This window comes from Terrapene carolina, unplaced genomic scaffold (assembly GCF_002925995.2).
Source record: "Terrapene carolina triunguis isolate 2854851 unplaced genomic scaffold, T_m_triunguis-2.0 Scaffold836, whole genome shotgun sequence".
Taxonomy (NCBI): Eukaryota; Metazoa; Chordata; order Testudines; family Emydidae; genus Terrapene; species Terrapene triunguis.
The window spans coordinates 2,614,512-2,634,425 of record NW_020665187.1 but is presented as its reverse complement, the minus strand read 5'-3'; the positions used below and the strand labels follow the sequence as shown (position 1 = coordinate 2,634,425).

At 60.7% G+C, this 19,914-nt stretch overlaps 1 protein-coding gene across 5 annotated transcripts in view; it reads right to left on the bottom strand.

Annotated features, from left to right (window-relative positions):
- The window catches only part of RARG (retinoic acid receptor gamma), a 71,205-nt gene extending 52,631 nt beyond the window's left edge, over positions 1-18,574 (bottom strand). For 2 of the 5 annotated variants that reach the window (XM_026660693.2, XM_026660695.2), the window contains exon 1: positions 9,851-9,991. The gene's annotated coding sequence lies outside the window, so the exon portion shown is untranslated. Of the gene's footprint in view, positions 1-9,850; positions 9,992-18,543 lie in introns of those variants that run through there. The other 3 variants (XM_026660694.2, XM_026660696.2, XM_026660697.2) reach the window with 2 other exon arrangements.
- Between the last annotated feature and the right edge of the window lie 1,340 nt (positions 18,575-19,914).

Here is a 19,914-nt window from a genome sequence, read left to right as displayed (position 1 = left end):
TTTGCTGGGGGTGTTGGAGTGTGTCTGTGTTGAGGTGTGTGTGTGTGGTGTGTGCGTGTTTGCTGGGGGAGTTGGAGTGGGTCTGTGTTGAGCTGTGTGTGTGTGTATGCACACGTGTAACCCACACAGTTACATGCGTGTGTTTGCTGGGGGTGTTGGAGTATATCTGTGTGGAGCTGTGTGTGTGGAGCTGGGGGGAGGGGGGCTATATCGCTTTTCTCCGCGCCCGCAGCTGCCACGCCAGGCCCTTATTCCAGTGGGTGTGGCTGGTCCCGAACACACGGGGGCGAGAGCCAGAACCTGCTCTCCCGGGCCCAGTGGGAACCAAACCCACAGGCTTAGGCAACAAAAACAAACCCAGCCCCGTGGAGTTTCCTGGGCCGAGCACCTGGGCGCATGCAGGTTCTTCCCCGACTCGCAGCACCGCATTCCTGAGTGCAGCCACAGCACTAACCCCTTCCGCCCCACCAGGGATCCCGGCTCCACCGGGAACAGGCCCGGCCCGGCCCTCACCCCGAATTAGAGCCAGCCAGCCCAGCCCGAAATCCAGTGGGGGTCTGGGACAGTGGGGCCTGAACTGCCGCCTCTGGAAGGATCCAGGGCTTGAACCCTCAGCTGGCCGGGCTGATGGGAAACCCAGCCAGAGAAGGTAGCAGCCAGCCCCTGGCAACTGCCAGCATTTCTGGGGCTGGGCTGGAGCTCCTTGGCCATCTTTAATGCCCTTTCCCGGGGCTGCAGGGGCAGAGGGTGGCATTGGGCGGGATCAGCCAACATGGGGCAGCGGTAACGTCCTGGGGCAGAGCTGTGGCACTGACCAAGCTGGGGAGGGAAGCAGGGGCTGTTCCTTTCCCTGCCCGTCCCCACAGAAGACCGATCCCCCACCGTCCACACGGGCCCAAGCCAAGCTCCAAGGGCTCGAACCAGAAGCCAGGAGGCAAGTCATTCGGCAGTGCGGATGAAGGTCAAGCTGCAGCCCCGAGGCGGAGGGTCTGCATGGCGTGGGGAGGGGTAGCTCAGTGGTTTGAGCATTGGCCTGCTAAACCCAGCGTTATGAGTTCAATCCTTGAGGAGGCCATTTAGGGATTGGGGCAAAAATCTGTCTGGGGATTGGTCCTGCTTTGAGCAGGGGGTTGGACTAGATGACCTCCTGAGGTCCCTTCCAACCCTGAGACTCTATGGTTAACACGGCTGAGAGAGCCGGGTCCCGCTGTTGGAGAGAGCTGTTGGAAACAGCGAGTGCGCAAGCCCAGATCCCCCAGACCCAGGTTTACAATGCAGTGTGGACGTACCACAAATGTTTGTTAGTAAGTCATTTGCCCTTCCCCCTGCCTCTGAAACCTGGAGGATCTCAAGCTCTTTGCAGGCGTTTAAGGCCTGCTCTACAGTTTGGGGACCAACTTAGCCATACCAGGACAGGTGAAGGGGTGGGACCCAGTTATACCAGTATAAAGGTGCTTAGACCTGCATCCACACAAAGGGATGGGCCCACTTTCACTGCACTGATTTCTAAAATGCTGTAGTTAAAGCAGTATGTGGCCTAAATCCCACAGCTGTGGGTGATGAGTGAGAGTCATTCCTGGGCTACGGGTGGGGAAACTGAGTCAGAGAGAGAGCGAGAGAGAGAGAAAGGAAGTGATTTATCCGAGGTCACAGAGTGAGTCAGTAGGAAGCTGGAAAAAGAGCCAACAGAACCCAGGAGTCCTGGCTTCCAGATGGCACCACTCTAACCACTAGAGAACACTCCCTTCCCCACACTGAGCACAGAACTCCCACTCCTCTGCTCTCACCACTAAGACCCCACTCCCGTTGCCTCTTTGTCCCTGTCTGGAAAACGAGGATAATGCTCACCCTGGAGGGACATTTGGGGAAATGAGAGCGGGTCAGAGATGCCCCTCGGCCGGAAGGTGCTAGACTCGGCTAAACATGTTGTTCGCATTTGCAGAGCCCCCCGGCCCGTGCTGAACACCCCTCCCCAAACTCACTAGGTGATCCAGGACCAGCAGACTCGGCCCAGGGTAACTGACCCCAGCCAAGGAGGGAGAGGGGCTGACCCCAAACCCAGATGATTATCAGGTAGCAGAGACCCCCCACCCAAGCTCAGGGCCCTTGGTGTCAGATGCTGCACGGCCACAGAGTGAGACCCGGTCCCTGCCCCAGACAGCTCAGCGCCTAACTAGAGAGAGAGGAGAAAGGACGGGCCCATGGCCAGCGGCAGAGCCAAGCCCAGGTCTGCTGAGTCGCAACCCGGTGCTCTAGCCACTAGACCTCGCTGCCTCAAGCTAGGCCAGCCCTGAGCGCCAAGCCGCTCGGAGCCTGACGCCACACAAGTACCCACTGCCGCCCGGCTCTGTGGAGCCAGCCGGACTTCCGCGCCTGCCAGCGGGGCGGGGGGGAGATTCAGCTCCCCAAGGGCTCTGGCTCCATGGTGGGGGTTCTGACTGTGGAGGGGCTTTAAGAACGGGGGGGCGGCTGGGATTGGCCTCCGAGCTCCTCTCCCTGCCGCGCTGGGCTGGGCCTCCCAGCCCAGCCGCCGAACAAAGCTCCCATTTACTGCCTCCGCTCACACGTCTGGGGAAGGTATTTCCACCCAAACCTTTTTCCATGACCGAATTAGCTCCTTTAAAAAAAAAATAATAATAAAAAAAAATAACCCAGCCAGCAAGCCGGGGCCTGTCTCCCAGCCAGCCGGGCAGGGACGGCTAAGCGCAGCTCCCCACCCCCAGCTCCCCGCCCGGGCCGGGAGTAATTTTAGCACCGCCATCTGGCTTCGGCAGCCCCGGTGGGCGGGCAAGGGGGGCTCGACTGGGCTTGTTCCTGGCATGCGGGGGCAGGTGAGGGGCTGGGGCTGGTGGCCCAGCGGGCAGATCCAGCTGCTGTCAGGGGCTGGAAGCGTGAACCCTGGCGCCGGTGGTTCTGGTTGGGGAATGGATCCTGGGCCGATACCAGGCTCTGAGGGGAGGCTACTGCCCGGCCTTGGCAGCTCCCAGCCTGTTGCCCGCAGTGCCGCAGTTTCGGGTGTGACTCAGCCACTGCCCAGGGAGCTCGGCCAAGATCAGAGGTGGCTGAGTCAGGAGGGCGCTGCAGTGGCAGACGGGAGAGTTGCATCCCCTGCCTCCCGGCCCCCCAGCAGTGCTGGTGCCCAGGGCGCTTCCCAAGGTGCTGCGAGCAGGGCAGGGCCACACCACGCCCCAGGGAAGGTCCCAGCCACAGGCCTCCAAGCACCAGGGAACCCCAGAGCTCCCAGCACCTCCTTGCCCTGGGCTCACTGGGACAGTGACACCACAGTGCCTAGGCTCCTGTTGCAGTGCCGGCCCTGAGATCTCAAAGCACCTGCCCGACACTTATAGAGCCTCACAGCCCTCCTGGGAAGGGGTCAGTGGGAAACTGAGGCACACAGAAGGGAAGCAATTCCCACAGCGAATCAGAGCAGAGCTGGGAAAAGAACCCAGGAGTCTTGGCTCCCAGCTCCCCCACCACCACTCCCCTTTCTGAGCTAGAAATGGAACGTAAACGGGCAGGGGAGGGGGGCTCTCTCTGCCCCTGCCGGGGTCGCAGCCTCTCTGATCTTGGCCTCCAGGCCCCTGCAGGCTGGGGTTTAACACCCTCACTGGGCATGCCCACACCTCTCGCCTGTAGCCAGCCAGAGGGCCCGGTATGGCGAGAGATTAGCCGGAGCCAGGACGCCGGGCGGGGCGGGAACTGTGAGTTGGCGTGGGAATGGGGCAGCAGCTCCCTGGGCGTGGGCAGCCAGAGAGAGGTGGGGCCCGCAACCGTCCTCTACAACAAGAACACCTGGCATTGGGAAGAACAGGCTCTTCCCTCAAGGTGTCATTATCCCAAGGTTACAGACAGGGAAACTGAGGCACAAAGAAGGGGAAGTGGGCGGCTCGCCCAAGGTCAGTGAGTCAGCAGCAGAGTCAGGAATAGAACCCAGGTGTCCTGGCTGCTAGGCCAGTGCCCCTCCCTGTTAGAGCACCCGGTGAGTGGGTTGAGCAGCCGTATGGGCTAGCAACTAGGGCACTGGTGCCCAGGACTCCTGGGGTCTATTCCCAGCTCTGCCGGTGGCCTGGGGTGAGCCCCTTCCCCTCGCTTTGCTGCTGCGTCCCATCCCTCCCGCGTCTGTTTGGACTGTGGGTTCCCTGGGGCAGCTCTCGTGGGGCGCCTGTGCAGCGCCTGGCATCTCTGGGAGAGTGAAGCCGATGTGAACAGGGCTGGAGGATAAAGGGTGGGGAGCAAGGGAGGCGAATCTGCCCTGGGGTGGGTCATAGCAGCGCGGGAGATGACGCAGGGCTGTTGGCCTCGGTGCCCTGGGGGGGAACTATGCAGGCGGAGTTATGCTGGGAGGAGAATGTCCCCACAGGGGGAAGTGGGACCAGGAGATCTAGGTCAGTTTCCATTCACACCTTGGCGTACACCAAACAAAACCTTTCCCCTGTAGAGCAGGCCTACCACAGTCCAGGGCCCAAGCCCCGGCTGGCAGGGATGGCCCAGTGCTGACACCACTAACCTGGCTCTTAAGAGAGTCAGGTTCAAGTCCTGCTTTCCTATGGACTCCTGCATGCCCTTGGTCATGTCACTTAGCCGCTCTGTGCCTCACTATAGAATGGGGATAGTCCTGCCTGCCAGGGGGGATTGTAGGGCATGCAGGTGCCCTGGTGACAGCTCGGATAGAGCAGAAAGGAGCAGTGAAGGCCTCCAAAGAGGTGACTTGCTCCCCCTCAGCTCAGACGATGCTCCGAATCCTCGGGCGCAGCTTGAAACCCGCCAGGCCCTGAGCCATGGCGAGGAGCTGCAGTGCCGATCGCTTCGAGGCCCTACCCGAGAGCAGGGTCCCATTGTGCCGGGTGCTGCCCAGACACAGAGTCAGAGACAGCCCCCATCCCTCACAATCCAGACAAACGAGGGGAAGGGGAAGTCCCTCAGGAGCAGAGCTGGGACGGTGTCTCCTGAGTGCTTGGGCAGTGTTCTACCCACTAGAGCACACTGCCTCTGAATGCTAATCAGGCCCTTCAGGGGGAAGTCTAGTGAGAGGACAATATGTGTATTGAGGATGTGAGTCAGGAGTTCACCCATTGGTAAACTGAACGATGTCCATGTAGCCCCGGCTCGGTCTTTAGTGCCAGCACCTCAGCCCCCAGGGCAGAGTCTGAGAGCTGGGCTGGGTCTGCCTGCTCAAACGCCATCCCCAGCATGAGAGATCCTGCAGCTGGAACGTTGTGTTAGCCAACTGTTCTGGGCTCTGGATGTTGGGGGGAGACGGGACCTCAGGCCACGGTCCCCCGGCTCACAAGCTGCCTTTCCCCAATGTCCTGCTTCCAAACCCCTTGCACCCCAGCGGCGTCTTGATTTGGGCACCACGGAACCGCTAAGACCCACAACGCTGGACGCTAGCACGTGTGCCTAACCGTGCTGTGATCTGTTCATAGGGACCTCCCTTCCCAAGGGCTGCTCTGACCCTGTTAGCGACAGCCGGGCTCGAACCCACAGCCTTCTGCTCCCACGGCCACCTGAGTTAAGGAGGAATCCCCCTCAGCTCTTAATAGTATAGGGGCTATGACACATAGTCGGTCCACTGTGATTTCAGCCAGTAGAGGGCAATGGTGAGTGTGCTCATGCTCACACACACAATTCATGGCCACACCCTCCTTTCTGTGTACTTTCACTGGTATACCTGGGTCTCTCGGCTAAGAAATAAAGCTGGTCCTTTGGCCCACTCCAGCCCCCTGGCCAAATTCCCCTTGAGTGAGTCCGTTCTGCCTCCCTAAATTTCCCTTGTCATTTCAGTCAGATTCAGGAGTCTCCTTCACTCCCTCTCCTAAATCCTCCTGCTGCCATGCCCCACCCCAGAGGTGGCTGCATCTCCATGCCTGGTGCGATTCCGGCTCCCCCAAGCCTGTTGGGATCCCCTGGGGCATTCCACATCAATGAGCTAGGCTCACTGAATGGTGAAAAAAACAGGGAGGGCATCGGGCGCAGAAGGGGCAGGGCCCACGCAGAGTCTAGCAGGCTTGGGTTAGATCAAGCGCTGTATCACTGAACAGCTGCTCCAGCGTCCAGCCGGGGGATGGGGCTCACCCTGACTGCAGGGATCTTATGCTGTGAGCCAGAGGGGGGGGCGTGTTTTAGATAATTGGCACTGGATCCCATGCTGTCCCCAGTAATAACAGTTTGTTGCTTCTACAGCCTGGCAGGGAGCTTCCCAAGCAGCCTCTTTGGCCTCCCAGCTGGGTACATGCTATCACCCCCATTTTACAGAGGGGGAAAACTGAGGCACAGAGGGATAAGATCATCCAGCAGGTCATTGGTGGAGCTGGGGACAGAAGCCAGGTGTCCTGAGTCCTGATCCTCCAGCTCTAACTACTCCCAGAGCTGGGAACAGAACCAGTGACTCCTGCCTCCCAGTTCCAATCCACCAGACCTCACTCCCCTCCCATAGCTGGGGACGGAACCCAGGAGTCCTGGGTTCTAGGCTCCCCTGCTCTAACCACTAGGCAAAACTCCCCCCCAGAGCCGGGGATAGAACCCAGGAGTCCGGTTTCCCCTTGTTCTAACCACAATTCCACACCCTCTTCCTAGAACACTTTGCCTTTAATAAATACCCACAACCCGAGAAATGCAGCGGGGTTTGAGCTATCTACGTTCCAGCCCCTCTGCCGAATGTCCCAGTGATACCAAATGTTGCCCTGATCCGAGCAAACCGATGAGAAAACACCTGCCGTTTGTTTCAGGGGGGAGTGGGGTACAGATCCTTTCGCAGAAGGGGACTCTGCAGAAACAGCCCCATGGTGTTCAGTGTTCTCTGGGCCACTGCTCAGTTCGGCCTGTGACTACCAGCGCCTCAGACTCTGCCTTGGGATCTGAGAGTCAAGCTGGGTATTTCCTGCTTGTGCCCCAGCCCCAGCAAGGAAGATGCTGCAAGGGGACTTGGCTCCAGGATCTGCTGCCGACGCAGGATCCAGGCTGGACTCCAGCTCAGAGCTAGCAGGAGGGAAGATTTCTCCAAATGGATCCTGGCCAGCAAGGAAGCAGGTATGCTGGGGATAGGGTCCCGGAGCAACCCAGAGCCCATGGAGACACAGCCCCTTCCGAAGCAGAACCAGCCCTTGGGAGCCAAGGTTAGAGGCCAGAGTTCAGGGGAGTGGATGGAAAGTGGGGAGCTGCTGCCTGGACTTGGTAGGAGCCACTGTTGGGGCCATTGGGGGGCAGCCTGGAACTAGCAATTTCTTCTCTTCCCCACCCCAATCATCATCCACAGACACCAAAGCGACTTTGCAAATGGCTGGATTGAGCCTCATGCCCTCCCTTGGGAGCTACAGTACAAATGGGGAAACTGAGGCATGCAGGGCCTTGGCCCACGGTCGGAGGCAGAGCCAGATGTCCTGCCTCCAGTCCAACCTCTAGGATTATGCTCCCTCCCAGTGCTGGGGATAGAACCCAGGCATCCTGACACCCACACCTCTGCCCTTCCCACACACCCTCCCCTCGCTGAGAATGGAACCCTGGAGTCCTGATGCCCATATCTGTGATCTGACCACACACGCTGCCATAGCTGGGGATAGAACCCAGGCGTCCTGATGCCCATATCTGTTCTCTGACCACACATGCTGCCATAGCTGGGATAGAACCCAGGTGCCCAGGTGCCAGGCCCCACGTGCTCTACCCCCTAGGAGCACGCCGGGTTCTGCTGGACGATGCCAGCCCCTTGAACATTGGACCGCCCAGCAGAGACCCGGGGGCTCCGGACTCTGCCCGCTCCTCCGAGCCACCAACTCGACTCCAGCCCAAGGCCATGAAGAGAGCACAAGTCGCTCTCCAGCCCATTGGTCTCAGCTGCCAGGTGCCCGCTTTGCAAAAGGCTCTCACTGTGGCTATGCCAATAGACAAAGGAGTAGGTTGGCCACAGAGCCGGGCGCCCCTCCTCCTCCAGAGGGTGCCCCCCAACGCACATAGGATGGGGGGGTGGCGTGGCCATGGGCTTGCCCTGCGCTTTAGAGAAGCGGAGGCATCTGGGGCTGAGAGTTTCCAGGGCAACGGGAGGGACCGAAAGCTAACTGGAGCAGAGTGTCTAAATCCCCTAGTCAGCCTGGCAAGCTCACCTGGCTCCCCAAGGCGGCCGGCTCTGCTCCCACAGCTACGTCCCTAAGGCAGCTTGCCGAGCGGGACCCACCTGCAGGGTCTTGGCCTGTATCTCCGGCACAGCATCACCGGAGGGTGAGCCGAGGCAGATGAGCTCCAGTCTGTGCCTTTGCGTGCACCACACCTCTGCCGGGCCCCCTCCCCGGGCCAGACCCACAGCCGCTGTAACTCAGCCTTGCCCCCACTGATCCCTGGCTGGGTTCGGCAGGGCGACGCCCATTGGTATTCGCTGGAAATCGGCCCAAGATTGCGAGAGGTTCCTAGGGCCCGAAGGCAGAGGGACAGGCGAGGCAGAGAGCAGAGACGCACGTACAGCGCCTTGCACAGCGGGGAGCCCGTCCGGACTAAGGCCTCAGCCTGCTACCGTAATACACGGGAGAGTAGATAGAAAGAAATGCACCGAGAGAGAGGTGTGTAGGGGGATGGATGGACAGATAGACAGACCCCCTCCTTACCCTGGATATTGGGGGTTAATGGGGCACGGCCCACCCTCAGCCCCCCCATTCCCTGGGGGTCTAAGGGTGAGGTGAGCAGCGCCAAGGGCACAGTAAGGGGGGCAGGCCCTGCTCCACAGCGCCCTCTCCCTGCTGCTTCTAGGCCAGTGGAGTGAGAGCCCCCACCCATCTCCCTCACAGAAGGCCCAACGCTCCCAGCCCCCTGCACCAGACGGAGTCGCCTAGAGCCCCGGGGGTCGGAGTGGGACTGGGGAAGAAAGGAGGCCTTCCCCAAATCGGCCCTACCCCTGGGGCCCTGTTCCCCCTCCCCCGCGGGAGCCATGTGCCACCCACGCGCCCCGACCCAAACCCCTCTGCTCTGAGGCGCTGAAACCGAGCCCCATGGCGCACCCCCCCCCACATGTGCCCCTGTGAGGGCCTTGCGGGAATAGGCCAGGGGGCGGGTCCATAAGGAGGGACCCTCCTCAAAAGCACCCAGCAAATCTCCCCCTCCCTCCCAACATAGGATGGATGGAAAATCCCCCTTCTTCCCCTCCCATAGCACCTCCCCACCCGGCCCCCCCAGCTCTGATCTAGCAGAGCGGGGTCAAGGAACAACTCCCCCCCCACCACACACACTTGTCCAGCAGCCCCCTGCCCCATCCAGTAGCAGAGACCTTCAGGGGGCACAAAACCAGCTCAGACTCCCCGGCTCTCCCTATCAGCTCTGCAAGGAGCCCCCTGAGCAGTAGGCGGGAGGGTTAGGGGGGGCAGGGCTGGCACAAAGAGCTGGCACCTCCCCAGGGCCGGGGGGCTGTAGCTTTCATGGCGAGGAGGCAGCACCCCCCAAAAAATGATCATTGACAGGGAAAGGAAGCTGGGTGGGGACCTGGAGTCACAATGGGGTCTGGGTGAGGATTGGGGCTGGGGGACTGGGTGTGATGGCGGAGAGCAGCTGTGAGATTCTGCCTGAGCCCGTCTGGGGTGAGACACGTGTGTCCTGATCCCACACACATCCACGCTGCCCCCCCCCGACACCCTCCCCCACTCCCATCCCCAGCCCCACACTCCAAACACGCCTGCGGACACTCCGTCACTTGGCCCCACTCTGCCTCCCCCTTCCGCCCACCCCACCAAAGTCCTTCCCCGAGCCGGGCACAGACGCCCCAAAGAGCCCGCACGCTCCGGCAGGGACGGGGACGCCACCCACCAGCCACAAATCACAGCTCCCAGCCTTCCCCCCGCCCGGCCGCGAGCCCCAACGCCTGAGCCAGTCGCACCTGGGAGCCACGGGTGGGGGGGGTCACACCTGGAGCGGAGGAAACTTTCCAAACTGGCTGCGTCCGTCCGTCTGTCTGTCCCCGGGCGCGTGTGGCTCCGTCTCTCTCTTCGCCTCGGTTGTGCGTGTGTGTGTGTGTGTGTGTGTGTGTGTTTTCTAACATTCACTAAGAAATCATTATCCTCGGCTATTCATAACCCCGGCCGGTCATGTGACGCAGCCCTGAAAATATACAGCACATTTTTTCAGAAACCACAGAATGACTTCAGGCAAAGACACGGAAAATATTTTCACTGCGTTCCCCCTCCTTCTCCTGCTGCCGCTGCACTGCCCTGCCAGCGGCACCGCTCCCCGGGCTGTGCACACGCGCTCACACTCGGATAGGCACACACCATGTTCAGTGTGACACACACACACACGATCCAATAGCACCCCTCTCCCCCAGATCTAATGACTGATCCACACACAATCACACACACACACCGATCCAATATCACACACACACCCCGGATCTAATGACTGATCCACACCCAATCACACACACCCCGATCCAATATCGCACACACCCCAGATCTAATGACTGACACACCCACACACCAGATTTAATCTCTCTCACACAGCAGATCTAATGACTGATGGATGCATGAACCTCCCCCAATCCAATATCATACCCCCCAATCCAATCTCTCACACACACACTCAGACCCCAGTTCCAATGACACACATACACACTCCCCAGACCTAATCTCTCTCTTTCACACATGTCCCAGATCCAACATCCCCCCAATCTAATATTGCACACGCTCATGGCCCAGAGCTATTCTGACTGATACACACACACTCCTAATATTGACACCCGCCACACCTCAATCTAATATCACACGCACACCCCAATCTGACTGACACACACCCCCAGATCTAATATCACAAACACCCACACACCCCAAATCTAATATCGCGCACACACACAATCTATAACTGACACCTCCCTGATCTAATATCGCACACACACACAGATCTAATATGACTGACAGACACCCCCCAAATCTAATATTGCACCCCCAATCTAATGACTGACACACACCCCGATCTAATATCATGCACACACACACACACAGATCTAATATGACTGACACAGACACACCCCAGATCTAATATCACACACTCACCAATCTAATATGACTGTCACCCCTCGATCTAATATCACACACACACAGATCTAATATTGCACATGCACACACACACACACACACACACACACACACACACACACAGGTCTAATATGACTGACACACACATCCCAGAGCTAATATCACACACTCACTGAGGTTTTACTATCATTGTTCAGGGCCCCGGGAGGATCCGGATTGGAAACCGGGGAGTTATTCCCGCTCCTCCTGGCGCTGGGTCCCTGAGTGGGGGCAGCCACAGCACCCCCCTCTCTCTCTCAAAGGGAGGCGCCACCATCCTCCCTGCCCGCGGGTTATTGGCTGGGACGTCTGGCTTCTCAGACCCAGCCGCTGTCCGTGAGCCGGATGCAGAAGAACGGCAAGCCGGGGCGGGGCGGGGGGAGTCTGACAGTCATGGCTAGTGCGAACCGCACTGCTGCCACTTGTGCCCAGCGTTGATCGTGCAAACGGTGGGCACGCTACCCGCGGATCGTGGGGACTGCAGAGCAGAGCTATCGCTCGCGCTAAGCCCTGGCCTCCCCCGGGCCAGCGACAGCCGCTGTTCAGGCCAAAGACTGATTGTGTCAGTTGCAGGAGCATGTGAGATCCTGACACACCCCAGAGCCGTGTCTCCTGCTGGCCACTGAAAATCGCAGGTCTGCCAACCGCGGCGCATGCCAGCCACTGACCGCGGTAACTCCAGAGCCAGTGATCACGCCAGGCACTGGGTCGTACCAAGTACCACGCTAAAGTTCATGCCCAGCGCAGAGCAAAATGTCTCCAGAACATGCCAGCCCCTGAACATGAAAATGAGGGTTGTGCCAACCACAGACTGTGCCAACCATGCGGCTGCCAGCTATTGCTTATGCAACTACCGGTCATGCCAGCTGCAGAGAACGCCAGGTCCTGAAAACCATGGAGCCCCTGAATACACCAACCACAGAACTGCCAGCTATGGCTTTATGCAACCACCATTCGTGCCAATGCAGAGCACGCCCGGCCACAGAGCATCATGCCAGGCTTTGAGAAGGACAACCCAAGACACCGCCAGCCAGAGCGGATAATGACGCCAAAGCACTGAGCTGGCTGATCAAGCCCTCACCAGGAGCTGTCTCCTCTGGGGACTGGGGGAAGGAATGCCTGGGTCTGGGCCCGGACCCGCAGCCCCTGGCGGACAGCAGAGCTCCTTCGTCCCAAGCCCTTGGTCCCCGGTGGGAGCCTTTCCACCAGGAAGCAGGGCACATGGCGCAGGCTGTGAATTTCACGCTTCCCTGGTCAAATCTAGGCCACCCCAGAGCTAGCAGTGCCCGCATCCACCCCCAGGCCGCCCCTTGCCCTGGAACCGAACTGACATCTTGAAAACTCAGCCCTCACAGGCCACTGGGCTGAATCCTGCTCGGTCCCTGTTCCTGGTTATTCAGGGGGCTTGGCTGAGCCCAGATCCCATGTACACACGACCCTGCACCAGAGTGGCTAAACCAGATTCGTTTAACCCCCCGCCAGGACCCTCTGATTCCAGCTTAAATCTGACACGTTTCACTTTCGCTTCCCCCTGCTCCTGATCGACTGGAACGAAACCCACGCCAGCCTGATTTGAACTGGAGCAGGTGCGTCCACACATGGACGTCCCTCGCTCTGGATTAACAAAAGCAGTTCAAACGCCTGCCCGCCCGCCTCTACTTCCAGCGGGTTAACCTGCACGCAGCCAGTCGCAGGGCCTGATCCTGCTGCCCCTGGCCTCAGAGGCGTCCGGCGTAGGCGCGGAGTGAGTCTGACTTTCACTCACTCAATACAACCATGACTCCCCCTCCAGAGAGCTTTTCGGGATTGTAGCAGCTCCCCTGCATCAGCCTCGTCCCCTCCCAGATCCTGGCATCGAACCCAGGAGTCCTGGTCCCCACCCCTCCTCCACCCCCCAGGTCACACTCCCTCCATGGGCCCAGGAATCCTGTCACCCAGACAACACTCTCTCCCACTGCACCCAACCGGAGCATTGGGGCCAGCATTGACTGGGAGGGGAGAGCGCCCCCTACTGAGCCGCTCCCTGCAGCACAGCGCCCCCAAGCGCTGCACTGGGGCATTGGGGCCAGCACTGATTGCGAGGGGAGAGCGCCCTCTGCCCCACTCCCTGCAGTACAGGGCCCCTGGGTGCTGCATTGAAGTTAGAGGGGAGAGCACCTCCTACTGGTAACCAAGGCTATGGGGCCCGCAGGGTGCCTATGGGCGACAGTGCAGGCCTGTCCTCTCCCTTCCCGCAAGGCCCTGCTGGGAAGGGGGCCACAAGGGAGGTGCCCCTGGCCATGCTGAGCCCTTCCAGGGCGCGGGTGCCTGGGGAGAGCGCCTGTCCCCGCGGCTGCAGTCTAATGACCTGCAGCTGTACCTCCAGCTGTGCCGGAACGTGCCGGCTTCACTTTGAACTCGCTGGCTTTGTGGGCGCCAGTCTCTCCTAGGGGGCCATTTGGAAGGGGTTTGTTTGGGGGTTGGGTGGGGGGGGGGGGGGGGGGGGTGTCCTTCCTTGGCCCCTTTTCTTTCCCGAGAAAGAAGGAAGGAACAAGAACAGGAAAAGAAAAGAAAAGACTGAATGAACCACAAGGGAGGAGGGAGAGCAAAAACACGGGGAAGGAAGGAGAGAGAGGGGGCGAGGCAAAGAAGAAAGAAAGAGGCAAGGGAGGTGCCCAGCCATTGGGAGCTCCCCGGGCCCACAGCGGTGCCTTGCTCCTGTGGAGAGGAGCTGGTGCTGCTTCTCTAGCTGATCATGTTCCTACGGGACAACCAGACACCGAGTTTGCGCCAAGCCCCCTTCCCCAGCGAGTCAGCCTGAGAGGTGGGAATAGAACCCAGGAGACCTGCTCCCCCACAGCTCGGGCAACCCTGCCCCTCCTCTGGGGGGCACTCCATGCTACTCGCAGGGCTCTTCAGAGGGCAGCACCACTACCCACATGTCACTGACTGGCAGCAGCCCTTGATGCCATGCCTGCCTCTCTCTGAGCCCCCACCTCCATGGCCTCAGAGCCAGGGCAGCCCCACCACTGCTGTGACTAACCCGCTCTCCCTCCACTGGGGGCACTGCTCTTCACCCAGCTTCTACTGGATACATCCCAAGGAGGCGGGGGGGTTAGCTCCCCAGCCACAGAAGGGAGCACTGAGCAGGTACCCCAGGGGGGTGCCTAGCCCTCAATCAGTCCCTCACACCCAGCCACCTCATCCCCATCCATTCCCCTCCAAAGTCCTAACATGTGGCTCTAACTACCCTCAGCAGGGATCGAACCCTGGTCCTCCAGAGCTAAGAACAGGAGCCACAACACTACAGGGAAGGGGTTTGATGCTCACCGAACCACGGGCTAGGCCTCTCCAGAATGGAGGTCCCTCGGCAGTTCAAGGGCTCACCGGGGGGAGCAATGGGGGGCACCCCGGCAGAGAGAAGACATGGAACCTGGGCTCGGCTGGGACACGTCCCATTGGCGTTAGCCTTTCTCCTTGAGCACGGGACAGAAAGACACTGAAAAATTTGGACCCACGTGAAACTATCAGGTTGGGTCGAAGGACCGTCTACCACTGAGAAAACGGCTCACAGGGTGCAAGGGGGGAGGGAGCTGGGATCTGCTTGGTGCCCCCCCATCAGCTTCCGTGAGCCCCTTCCTACTGCCTGAGCTCGATTGGTACCATGCCCTGTCTGGAGCTGGCAGGACCCCAGTGACTAGCAGATTTATTTGCCAGCCTGCAGAGGTTAGGCTCTAAGACAGATGGGCATGGGACCCCGGACGGGACGACAGGCGCGGGGCGGGGGACGAAGGGAGGAGAGAGCCAGCACAAGGCAGAGGGGGGGATTTGGGCCAGATACTGAGGAGTCTGGGTAGGGATTGAACCCTCCTGCTTCAGCATGAGCCAACCTCACATTTGGGGGGGGCAGAGGGGGCAACTTTCCCGGGGGCCCATCGCTGCCCCCTGTAGGACTGTCACACCTTCCTCTGCAGCAGCTGGGGCCTGGACACTGGGCTAGATGGCCCGGCTGGCTCAGCCAGGCTGGCCCCATGTTTATTAGACCCTGGCTGGCTTTGCATCCGGGGCTGGTGGCCATCGGAAGAGCCAGGGCCCTTGGTGCACTGGCATGGAGGGGACAGCTCCACAGGGGGGAGGTACCGTGTGTCCCCCTCCCCCCCGACCCAGCAAAGGGTTAAAGCTGATCCTGCCTCCCGGGAGCCCCTGTGCGTCAGAGAAGGGCCTGACAATGGGACCCCACATGAGCCCATGCTGAGAACGGCCGGGCCCCCCAGGCCAAGCGCCACCGCAACAAAAGGGGCATTGACGCAGCAAATCAGCCGCCTGGCAGCCGGGCGCCCAGCCTGGTACCCGGCCAAGCACCCCTCCTTCCCCCCAAAAGCCACGCCGCTCCAGGCCTCCTGACACAGGGAAGGTGAGCTGGGAGCCTGAGCTGGGGGGTCAATCCCCAAAATGTCTCACTAGGCCTAGTTGTGGGTTAATGGCTAGAGCAGGAGGAGCAGAGAGCCAGGACTCCTGGGTTCTACCCCCCACCTTGGAGGGCAATGGGGTCTAGTGGGGGCTGGAAGCCAGGACTCCTGGGTTCTATCCTCAGCTCTGGGAGGGCAGTGGGTGAGAGCAGGGGGTGGGGAGCCAGGACACCTGGCTTCTATTCCTGCCTGGCCTGGGAGCAGCTCGGACCCATCTCATTTCTGCTTCCGCCACGTTTCTCAGGTCCCGCGGGCAGCAGAAATGCCAGAAGCCGGGGCCAGAAAAGGTTCCAGCCGGAATCATTGGTTCTGGACCCATTTTCAGGCCGATGGATCAGGCACAACTGCTGGGCCCTGTTCAGCTCCACCTGGCCCTGCGCTGCAGCCAGCTCTGGGGTGGAGGGTGGCAGTGGCGTTACTGTGAGGGGCGGCGGAGATGCGGCAGTAACTCCTGGGGCAGTTCAGGGAGGCAATATGCAGCTTCCCCTGAGAGGGCTGGGCCAGGATCGGGGCTTGATGTGGAGAAGCACTGCAGGGTTTATGTCTCATCTGAAAGGCAGCCCGCCTAACACAACATGGGGGAGCAGCCCCCACCCCATTCTCTGCAGCTGAGTGACCCCTAGTGCTGGGTCAAGCACTCACTGGGAGGGGAAGCAACCCTTCCAGACCCCCCCCAATCCCACTCTGTGCAGCACAGCGCCCCCTAGTGGTGGGGCAAGCTCTGACTGCCAGGGCAGAATGCTCCCTACCGAGCCCTCCCATCCCGCTCCCTGCAGCTTAGCGGCTCCCAGCACCGCACTAGCTTCTGCGCAGACTCAGAGGGGAGAGCGCCTCCTCCTGTCCCCTTCCATCGCTTTGCATCTTCCCCTCCTGGGGCTCCTGGCCGGGCCTGGCCCCACTCAGCGCGGGGCCCATGTGGGGCTGGTTCTGTTGCAGGCGCTGAGCAAGGAGGCAGAGGAAATCCTCGGCAGAGACACATGTTTTCAGTTAAAATCAGCAAGGCGAAGCCGCGGGCCGGGACTCAGCCAAGATATTTAACCCAAGCGATGGGATTCTGGGCTGGGAAACGCGCTCCCTAATTTACCACTCCCCCCCCCCACGACACGGCGGGCCGGGCTCTCTTAAACGACATAGTTTCCCAATGAGGCGAGATTAGTTCATTGCCGGGCAGCAAGCGGCGAAATTTCCCGCAGCTCCCAGGGCTGGCGGGCGGGCACCGGGAGAGACACAGCCAAAGGCTGGAGGGGGGGGGGGCTGTTAGAGAGATCAGGCCCCAGCCGCCAAGTTGGGGTTCTGTGTTCAGAAACCCCCCCCACACCCCGCTTCCAAAATCCAGGGGGTTCAGAACAGGAGGGCAAGGAGAGACCCCGTTCCCAGAGCATGTGGCTAGAGAAGGTGAGAGGCGCAGGGACCTTCGGCCCCCTCCTTCCCCCCCTAGGATGTAATCTAGATCTACAGATCACCCCAATCCAGGACAGGGCGTGTGGGTATCGGCCTGCCCCACTGCTACCCCTCCTCAGTAGGTCTGATCCCATCCTATCTAGGCTCTGATGCCACACCCATTACCGTGCCCATGGGCACCCAGCTGGATAACAAGAGAGCACTCAATAAAAACCAGGACTGGATCCTCCCGGGTGCCCACTCACCACTCTCCTGCCTACTGCAATTCCCCCTCCCTCGCCAGCTGTTTGCTGCTAAACCCCAGGTGGGGGCAGCACCCAGGGCCACAGGGAGGCTGCCTGGGGGAGCAGCGCCAGGGGGCGGTGGGGAGATGGCACGCAGGGGGCAGGGGGTTCTCAGCCTCCTCACCAAAAGGATGGTGTCAAAAGTCATTTAGAAAAATAATCAACTGGGGAGACCCACGGCGACTAGCAGCATGCCCCCGCCCGGATGCGTCCCGCCAGTGGTGTAAATCAGGGGTAACTCCAGGGCAGGCCGTGGAATCAGGAGGGGGGCCGAACCAAGGGGCCAGATTCTGCTCCCACTCACTCCGGTGTAAATCAGGAATAACTCCAGGGCCGCTGGCAGGGAGATCAGAGGGGTTGTACCCAGTTGGAACGCTCCCTTGACTTCCTGTCTGACGCTGCGGGGGTCAGACCAGAATCGGGGGGAGCGGGTCCGTTTCTCCCTCTCCCCGCTCCCTGGCGTTTGCGCGGGGACTGGTAAGTGCTGGGAGAGGCCCTAATTGCAAACAGGTTTAACTGGCACGAAATAACTGGGCCCAGCCCAGGGAGTGGCCGCGAGGAACAGCTCTGCTGAGAAAAACACACCATGGGGTGAGGGAGCAGAGAAGCCCAGAGCTGGGGGTGCCACATCTCCTGGAGCGGGGGGGGAGCTGGGGGTCCCCGAGATACTTGCTTCAGGGGTGTTGGCACCAATCCACCTTCTGGTGCAAAAACCTGGTGATGCATTTCCCAAGTGTGTGTGTGGGGGGGGGAGATTTGCACATGTAAAAGGACGGGGGGTGTAAAACCTGGGGCTGGATTGCTCGGGCCATGGTAAAACCCGGAGCTAGACGCCCCGTCGGAAGGACGGACCTTGCAGCAGGATCAAGCCGAGGCCTGGCTGGGAGGTTGCTGGCTCCCCAGCCCGTCTGAATCATAACTGCATGAGCTCGCTGCATCCCCATTCATTGTGAAACCACCGCCTCCCTGGGTGACTGGCAACCCCAGCTGCGTGGGAGTCTGGGAGGGGAAGAGCAAGTGGGACAGGGCAGAGGGCTGCGGCCTGGGACTGGCAGAGCCGAGTGCCCTGGGGAGCCTGAGTGGCAAGAGGGGGCTGCGGGTCGGGATCGAGGGGCATCGGGAGAGCTGGGGGGATCCCAGGGCTGGGATAACAGGAGCTATGGGTCAGGATCGAGGGGCACTGGCAGAGCTGGGGGGATCCCAGGGCTGGGATAGGAGGTGGGGCTGCGGGTCGGGATCGAGGGGCACTGGCAGAGCTGGGGGAGCCCAGGGCTGGGATAGCAGGGGCTGCGGGTCGGGAGTGAGGGGCACCGGCAGAGATCGGTGTTGAGGGGGAATCAGAACTCACAGCACGAGTTGATCTCTACTCACGAATAATCCTCCGGCCCCCCTAGCCCAGCATGGCCGAGGAGCTGTACTGAGAGCGGCACAGCTGGTAACAAAACACTGGTGGGAATCACAGGGTTTTTCATTCTCTTCCGCCCCTCGCCCCCCAAAAATCCCCCAAACTTGTCCTTTTTCTGATGAAGAACGGTGAATTTCAAATACACCTAGAAATACTGTACATTCTTCCCTCCTCACTGGTGAAAGCTCCAAACTACCGTGACCAAGGCAGCCGGTCAGACCTGGAGGGGCCGAGGCACAAACAAACGAACACCCAAAACAATAAAGATTTTGATCAGGTTGGGAGGGCGGGGGAGGGCGTCAAAATGGTCAGATTGCCCAGTGGGTCAGCCCCTGGGGGTGCTGAGCCCCGGGGACAATCCAGGGCTGCCAGTAACGGCGACCCCCTCGCGTTCCCCTGGATCAGTCCGGCACATGGCCCCCCAGTCTCCCCCCCACACACATCCACTTTCAGCCCCAAGACACCAGTAGGATCCTTCAGGTTATCAACTCACGGTGACCTCAGCACCCTTGTGCCGGCCCATCCCCTCCCTGGGGAGCCCCCCCCACGGGCCCAGGGACAAGATCTGGGTTCGCTCCCTGTAGTCGCGGGGGAGTTTGCAGCCTCACCTGCCTGGAGGCGTCGTGGAAGGGGAGATGGGGGCGGCGGGGGTTAAAAAAAATGTTTTAAACAAGCCCAAACTCCCCCCAGTGCAGAGAACAAACGGGTCCCCTCCCAGCCACGCCCCGTGCAGCTGCTGGCGCAGTCACGGCCAGATGCAATTTCAAAGGCCGGGCTCAGACCTCCCAGCAAGCATCTGTCAGCCCCTGAACGCTGCATCCGTGATTAACAAGGGGGGGGGGGGGTCTTCCCCTGGCTGCTCCCCCCACCACAGAAACAGCAGCAGTCACCTGCCTAGGGTCCTTCGGCCACTGTGGCCGCTGATCCCAGCCTGCCCACAGGTGGTAGTGGGACGTCAGTCACAGCCAGTGGCTTATTATAGCAGGGGCTGATGTGCTGGCCACCAGCCACCGGCCGCTGAGGGGCATTTCAGGCAACCTGGCCTGCGGTAGGAGCCTGCCCCCTGGTGGTGCCGGGCTGGGCCAGGGGGTACCTCCCGCGGGGCAGAGCCAGGCTCACCTTACAAGGCTAGCGGGCCACGCCCCGGTGCAGGCTGGGACCTGCCCCTGCTGCGTGAAGACTCCCTCGAGCGAGCCAGGCTGCAGCGCGGGGGCCCCCATCCCACGCGGGAGTTTGGCTCTGCGCCCCCCTGGCGACAGGGTCAGAGCGTAAGGGCAGTCCGGGGCGAGCGGCCCCCGTGGGCAGAGCAACCATTGCAGCTGGAACCGTCGTCCTAG